Genomic DNA, 7,286 nt, shown 5'->3' on the forward strand with positions numbered 1-7,286 from the left:
TCTTACATTCTTGAACAATCTTTGAGGTTTGCTTCATGTTCTCAAGGGCCTTCAGGCTGCACTGACTGTCACTGAAAACTGCAATCTGTTTCCCGCTCCATCTCCTCTCGATTATCCATTCGGTTACTTTCAGGATGGCAAAAATTTCCGTTTGGAAAACAGTTGCCATTTCCCCCATAGCATAGTGATACTTATTACTATCGTTTAAGTACCAGCCGGCTCCAGACCCTATTTCATTCTTGGACCCATCGCTAAGGAAAATATCCGTCAAACCTCCCTGCATGCATTCTGGATTGCTCCATTGCTCACGCAAATCTAACATCAAATTTCCTTCAAAATGAAACTATGGGTATCAGGTCGTCTCTAGGTGCCAAAAACAGTTGATACTGCTCAGATAGCAACTTAAAGATTTCTCTGTGTCCCGAAGTTCCGTCTTCGTGCCAGAAATAGCGTTTAGGGCAGCACCAGAGGTTGTTCTCATGGCACCCGTGATGCATAAACATACACTTCTTTGCAGCCTGTATAGTTCCCGAATTGTTTACTTAACCATGCTCTGTTGCCACCAGACCACAGAAGCGTAAGTGATGATTGGTCTGATAAGTGCTGTGTATATCCATTGGACCACAGTAGGTTTCAGACCCCAGGTTTTACCAAAGGCTCTACGGAACTGCTGAAAAATCCTGAATACGCGATTCACCTTCAGTCAAACGTGTGTCTCCCGAGTCAGTTCCTTATCTAAGATCACTCCTAGATAGTTAACTTCATCGGAAAGACCAAGTGTCACACCCTTCAGTGTTGGAAGACTGAGTCCATCCAATTTCCGTTTTCTCGTAAATAAGACTATTGTTGTTTTGTCCGAATTAACGGAAAGACCTTGTCGCATGCACCAGTCATCGATTTTGTCCTGAATCCTCTGCAAAGCCTCCTTACAGATTTATCCGATGTTAGCGCACAGGCATCGTCCGCATATGCTTGGACATGAAACCCGAGTTCCTGCATTTGCGCTAGTAGAGAGTCTACGACCAAGCACCACAGCATACATAGAAACAGAGGCAACGAGGAGCTGCAGCGCATTTGCAAAAGGGGATGGTGTAGTTAAGTTCGTCAAGTCGCAACGACTCCAATGGTTAGATCATGGCATGCGCTTGCGTAAGGAACGTCCCTAAAAATCCTTCTTAAACTACAACGCGCTTACCACCAGATAAAAAAGGGCCTAGGAAAAGCTGGTTTGACGACATCATCGAAGAGATTAAGGAATGAAAATGCATAACTGTAGGTCTGCAGCCTTGAATCCTATAATTTGAAGAAGGCTAATTGATGAAGCTAAAGTTTATCCTGTACTCTAAAGCTGCGCGATGATGAATCATATGCAGTATCAATCAAAGGAAATGATTTTATAACATCTCAGTAAACAGTAATCGATATTCTTTTCCCTCCCTCCTCTTCTGTAATAAAATTAAATTCTATCTATCATCGCGACCGTTGTGCACTCCTTTAGTTGCCTGACGCTCTCTTTAAATTTCCATTATTATGGTAATTTAAATATTCCTGCAGACATTCAATAAAAAGTTTTAACTTGAATAATTTGGCGTGCAAGTTGTGCTGGGTTGGTTCTGAAGTGGCAACCGCCGTTTTTAATTACGTTCAACAGCGAACGTTGGCCAAATGCTATTGAAGTGTTGTTGCAGCCGACTTCAATTCGATTTATTCAGTGAAGAGTTTTGCAATTGGATTGGACTTATTAAAATAATAAACGAAAATTAAGCAAATGGATGGCAGTAAAAAAAGGAATTTTTAAATTAAAGCACAGTAACCCAATTAATAAAATTCCGAAAGAGTACAAATAGCAATAACAAGAACTGATGGATTGCCGGCGGTGCTATTCCAGCGTAAAGGCGAGAAGTTGTTGAAGTACAAAATAAACACCAAAACTGTACCGACAGACTAACAGCTGAGTTACACAACTACAGTAGCCATGAGGCGGCAAAGTGGACGCTTGCACTCCTATGCAGCTGCTTGCAGGCACAATGACTGGGTTGAGCAGGGCATGAACTGAAATAGGTTTAAGTTTTCTCTGCCAATGCACAGAAGATCTGCCCTAAATATCTCTCGATCATTGTACATAATTCAGCAATATATATATTCACCCAAGCGTATTGCGAGAAGGCATAGAAACACAGCGTCAAAGAATGAATTGCTCCTTAACACAATAACTTTCGGCCTGATAAATCTACTATCCGTACTCACAAAACTTTCATCGTTCACGCTTTTGTGTCATACAGTAAGTATGACGAGCATCATGAGAGCCTTTTGTGTAATAAGACTTAAAGTGTAATTTTTGTTCGTCAAGAGAGGATTTTGTCACTCCATTGCCTACTTAGTCCAAAGTAGTCCTTGTTGGCAAGAGAGATTCTCCATTGTATTTGAAGTTCGGCATTATTATTCGTGTCAAAACAAGTTTCCAAATAAACAAAGGCCTTTACTATGTTGAAATTTGAACTGTAAACAAGTGCCCAGACATAAATGCGCTGACTGTTTCTTCAATGACGGAGGCGATACTTCATCTTGAACTCGTTCAGCACCAGACCTATTCGCCTCGCATTCAGATTAGAAAAGGCAGAGTTAACCGTGCGGCGTTTAACGCTGATGATGTCAATATATTGCTGACGTATGCAGCAATCGTACGCTCTTAAAATAAATGGTGCCGGAGCAGTTAATCGATCATCGCACAATCATGCCCAACATCAGGTTAAAGAAGTCACACGAAAGCGAATCACAAAGTGCGAAACCTTGTTTGGTATCAAATGGCCCTAAGAGGCCTCTCCCGATTCTGATGGCGCTGCTGGTTTGCTCAACGTTATTTTGTACAACGGAATTATGAAATTCAGACATCGTGGCATGCAGGCCACTTCTTTCTAAACTGCAGAATGAGGCTTTAAAATCGCCATAAAACATGTGTACCGATTCTACTTTCAAGGGAATTTGCCAAGGCTTGGCGTATTGTGAATTGTGGATTTTCTATGTCAAAAGCCACACTGATAAGGCCTGATCGGTTGGTATGATACAGTTTTTCCCTCAATATGCTCGACAGAAACTTTTATGTGCTACTCTGATGACAAATTCCGTAATAGCTAACGTAGTTTGTAGAGTTCCGATTTTTATTTATTAGGCAGAGTACAATTATGCTCCACCTTACCAGCTTTTTGCTGCCATAATTTCATAGCTCAGTTGGCATTCCGTCGGTTCCAGTGGTATTTTTGTTCTTTTTCTGCGCTATTGCTACTCGCACTTCGTTGTGGTCCGGTAGCGCAACAACATTCCCGTCGTTAAAAAGTGAAGAATCGCTGCTCTCACCATTTCTGTAACATCCACTGCCGTGCCACTTGAGCAAGAGTGAGTAGTCTCACCGTCAGTCACTAGCTCGCCGTCCCTGTAAATCAACGAACTTTCTGAGAGAATTTTTGGTAATTTTTTCCTATTTGTCAGCACTCCAACCCCTTCGAATTCATGTATTTCGGTGTCTCATTTTTTATTTCGAATAATACGTCTCTCTTCCTTTCTCAGCAGCTAAGCGTGACCTTATACTGCTGGAATTGTGCCCGATCCCAACGGCTTTCTATAGGCAGCGTCTTTATTTTCTGCGGTTCTTCCGGCAGTGTGGTATTTCTCTTCCTAGCAGTTATTTTTTTGGGCTCGCCAAAGTCCAATGTTCTCTTTGGTGGCAGTAGGCAGAAAGCGAGAAATCTGGCTCGCATAGCAGCTTGTTTAGTCTGTTGCGATTGTAGCTTTTCAATATCCAACTTTTTTTGGGAAATCGGGAGACAGTCAAGTTGCTTAGTGAAGAGGCTGCTTCATCGTTTTCGAACTATGTAACTGAAAATTCCATCCTTGATGCCTCTGATACTGAAATTGTAAATCAGCGACAGCGGCAGCAGATTTAAATGCATTCCAAGCGCTTCTACAAGAGACCTTTGGTCTTATAGTTCTACTCATATTAGCATCGAAGTGCGTGCGCGTGATATTGATGAGAATTATACGGGACGCAAATCCATTGTTGTGAATGAAAGTACTTGGTGACGAATGGTCTGTTCCACCAAAAATCCGACGCCGAATTCGCGCTCATTCATACGTCAGACGTTGCAATGAGTTTCACCTGGTCCTGTCAATCACATCCCTTAAATGGCAGTGATATTAACATCTGCTCTTACAGAGGCATCAATCAGCCGGTTGGACTCGGTCATTTTAGACTCGGATATTCCAGGTGCATACCACCAAATCTTAGTTCGTGAAACGTTTGCAACAACTATGCATGCGGGTTTCATTCGAGGCATTGTTTCCTTTTTTATTGGACAAATGGTTTTCGTTTCGGCTCCCAGTGCAAAACGCAACTACATATATGGGATTTATATTTCAGGTATTACAACTTCCAGCGACTGCCGTTGCAGACTGGGTTGGTGCGCCACTACCATTCGGAAGTTTCCTGGTTTGAAACCCCGCACAGTAAACACTAACTGATAGAAAAGGTATTTTCTATTAGCGGTCGCACCTTGGCTGATAGTGGCAAGCTTCGGGGCGTGTGCCCACTATGAAAAAACTGCTTATAAAAAACAAACTGAGATTCGAAAAGTCTATCAGTAACCGTAAATTTACTGCGTTGATATTGCCAAAGACATGATTTCTAAGGCTGAATCCGACCCAAAATTTATTAAACGCATCACTACTGTGGACACGACATGGGTTTAGGAGTACTGCACGCAATCCAAACATCAGGCGAGTAAGTGGAGATCTACTAATGAAACGAGGCCAAAAAAACAACATCATTTTGAGTCCAAAAAGAAAGCGATGCCGACGGTCTTTATAGATTACAACGGTGTTGTACACCACCTATTTTTGCCAGAAGGCCACATAGTTAATAAGAACTATTACTTGGGCGTTATGAGACGTTTACGTGAAGCAATCTGCAAAAAACAGAGGATTTGTGTGAAAAGCATTCAAGGGCTTTGCATTATGATAACGTAGCGTCGCAGAGTGCCATCATTTTTCGTGAAGTTTTGACCAAAAACGAAATTAATACCATCCAACAGCCATCGAGTTTACCTGTTATAGGTCCCTGGGTTTTTTTTCTGTTTGATCGAATCAAAAAACCACTACGGGGAAGGCATTTTAACAGCCTAAAGAAAGTAATAGAAAAATCGAAGACGGCTCTGATGGCTGTAGCGAAAATATTCGAAGAAGGTTTCGAGAGCTGGATCAAACGCTGGTATAAGTGCGTTGCTGTAGATGGCGAGCACTATGGTCGCTTTTAAGGAATAAACGTGTATTTTTCATTTTCTGAATATATTCCGGGAACTTTTTCATCAAGGATATGTTACTCTTTACCCTAGACACAAGAGTGGAGAGTGAATATAGTCGATCAACTGTAATTAAATATCTGAAAGAAGTCGTCTCTCCCTTGCGCACAACTGAAACTAAGGTGCGTTTCATAATCATAAGACACACCTAATTTTTCAAAGTATTTTAATTTATAGATTTCAGAGGAAAATACAACTTTTACACATCGATTAAAGTTACAAAAGTTATCTGTTTCTTTACAGTATTTAAAAATTTATATTCGACGGACCCATTTGTTTTTTGGGCCCATTCCAATCGACGAGGCTTGTCCGCAGGCAACAATCTTTGCGTCAATTGAATCTTATACGGGAATAAATGCAAATCAATGCGGATAACTCGTTGTAAAGTGGTCCGAGCAATGCCCAACTGCTAAGAACGGCGATTTTGGGATGTCCTTGGCGACGTCTCAGCACTGGCCCGTACAAGAGCAATATTCTCATCCGATCGCCTTGATCGGTTTTGATTTGGCCTCTTTGGATTAGAAAGAGCATCACCAGTCGAAAACCTTTCGTACAAACGTTTAATGGCGCTCTTAGAAGGCGCAATTTTCACATTATTTAATTTTTTATACGCAAGTTGAGTTTTCAGAATTGACTTCTTTTGTTGAATGTAAATTTCAACAATTTGGGAGCGCTCGCGCGGCCTGGACTGTTCCATGGTAAAAATCTGCTTAGACTGACGCTTCCAACGCGGTATGTCATTAAGTGATCTGACGTCTATGTCAAAAGATACAGGGTTGCCAGATGAGTCCGTCGAATATTGGCTACCCTGTATACTTTTTTTGAATTTTTTTTCTGTTGTGTAGAATATTTTAGTATCTACCAGTTGCTTTAGTGACGCAAAATAATACTTTTTCTCATTGATTCTGCTAACTTTTTAAGTAAATTTACATTTAGAGAAGCGCATTATGCCTTAATTGCCGCCTTAAGCTCGTTGGTGTTGTCAAATTGGCGATTGTTGGCGTAAACTCTTCGGACTAATATACCCCAAATGTTGTCTATTGGGTTTACATCCGGAGAACACGCCGGCCAGTCCCTAGTTTCCATGGAACAATCCGTCAAATACTGCCTTGTTTCCCTGCTTACGTGGATTCGGGCGTTGTCTTGCTAAAAAACGGAGGACACTTCCCGATTATCCTGAATAAAAGGAAGAGGACTATTTTGCAAAACGTTTTTGTAGTCCCCTCGCGATGATATAAACTGTATATTTAGAGTTGCTTTAGATGTAAATGCACCCCAAACCATAACAGAACCACCACCGAGGTTGCGCTTGGAAAATAAGAGGGAGCTTTTGCGCAAATCTCTCCAATAATTTAAAAAACCATCGGGTCCATCATGTTCCATTTTTGTTTTTCCTCTGAAAATATAACCTTTTTAAAAAATAATATGAAATTGGACAGCACTAAAAATATTCCAAATATCTTACTGTGTCCCAGTTGGTGTCTAAGTGGTTTTCTGCAAACTGAAGACGCGCCGGCCTGTGCCGTGGCAAAAGATGGGGTCCTTTTCTTACTTTTGATAATTTTAAATGACTGAACCTCTGTAATGTGCACCAAACTGTTGTTTTTGAAACCTTATTTTGAACAACAGTGGCCAAGTTGGCGCAAAACTTAGTCGAGTTAGTTCTTATGATTGCTTGCTGTTCTCGACATGATCGTTTGAAAATTTTCTTCCAACGGGCTTCAAAATGTTGTAATTCTCAGGACTCTGTAAAAAATTCCGGGTAACACAACGACTTCTGCCTGTTTTTTTGCAAATAGTTTGATTGGCAAGCCTGAATCTTTGTAGGCCAAAATTTCTCCACGCTCCTCTTGTGATAATATTGAACTCCTCGGCATTTTAGGTTAAATTGAATAAAATTATAATTAAAGTCATCCAAAACAACAATCAGCACCT

The sequence above is a fragment of the Anastrepha obliqua genome, chromosome 1 (assembly GCF_027943255.1).
Source record: "Anastrepha obliqua isolate idAnaObli1 chromosome 1, idAnaObli1_1.0, whole genome shotgun sequence".
NCBI lineage: Eukaryota > Metazoa > Arthropoda > Insecta > Diptera > Tephritidae > Anastrepha > Anastrepha obliqua.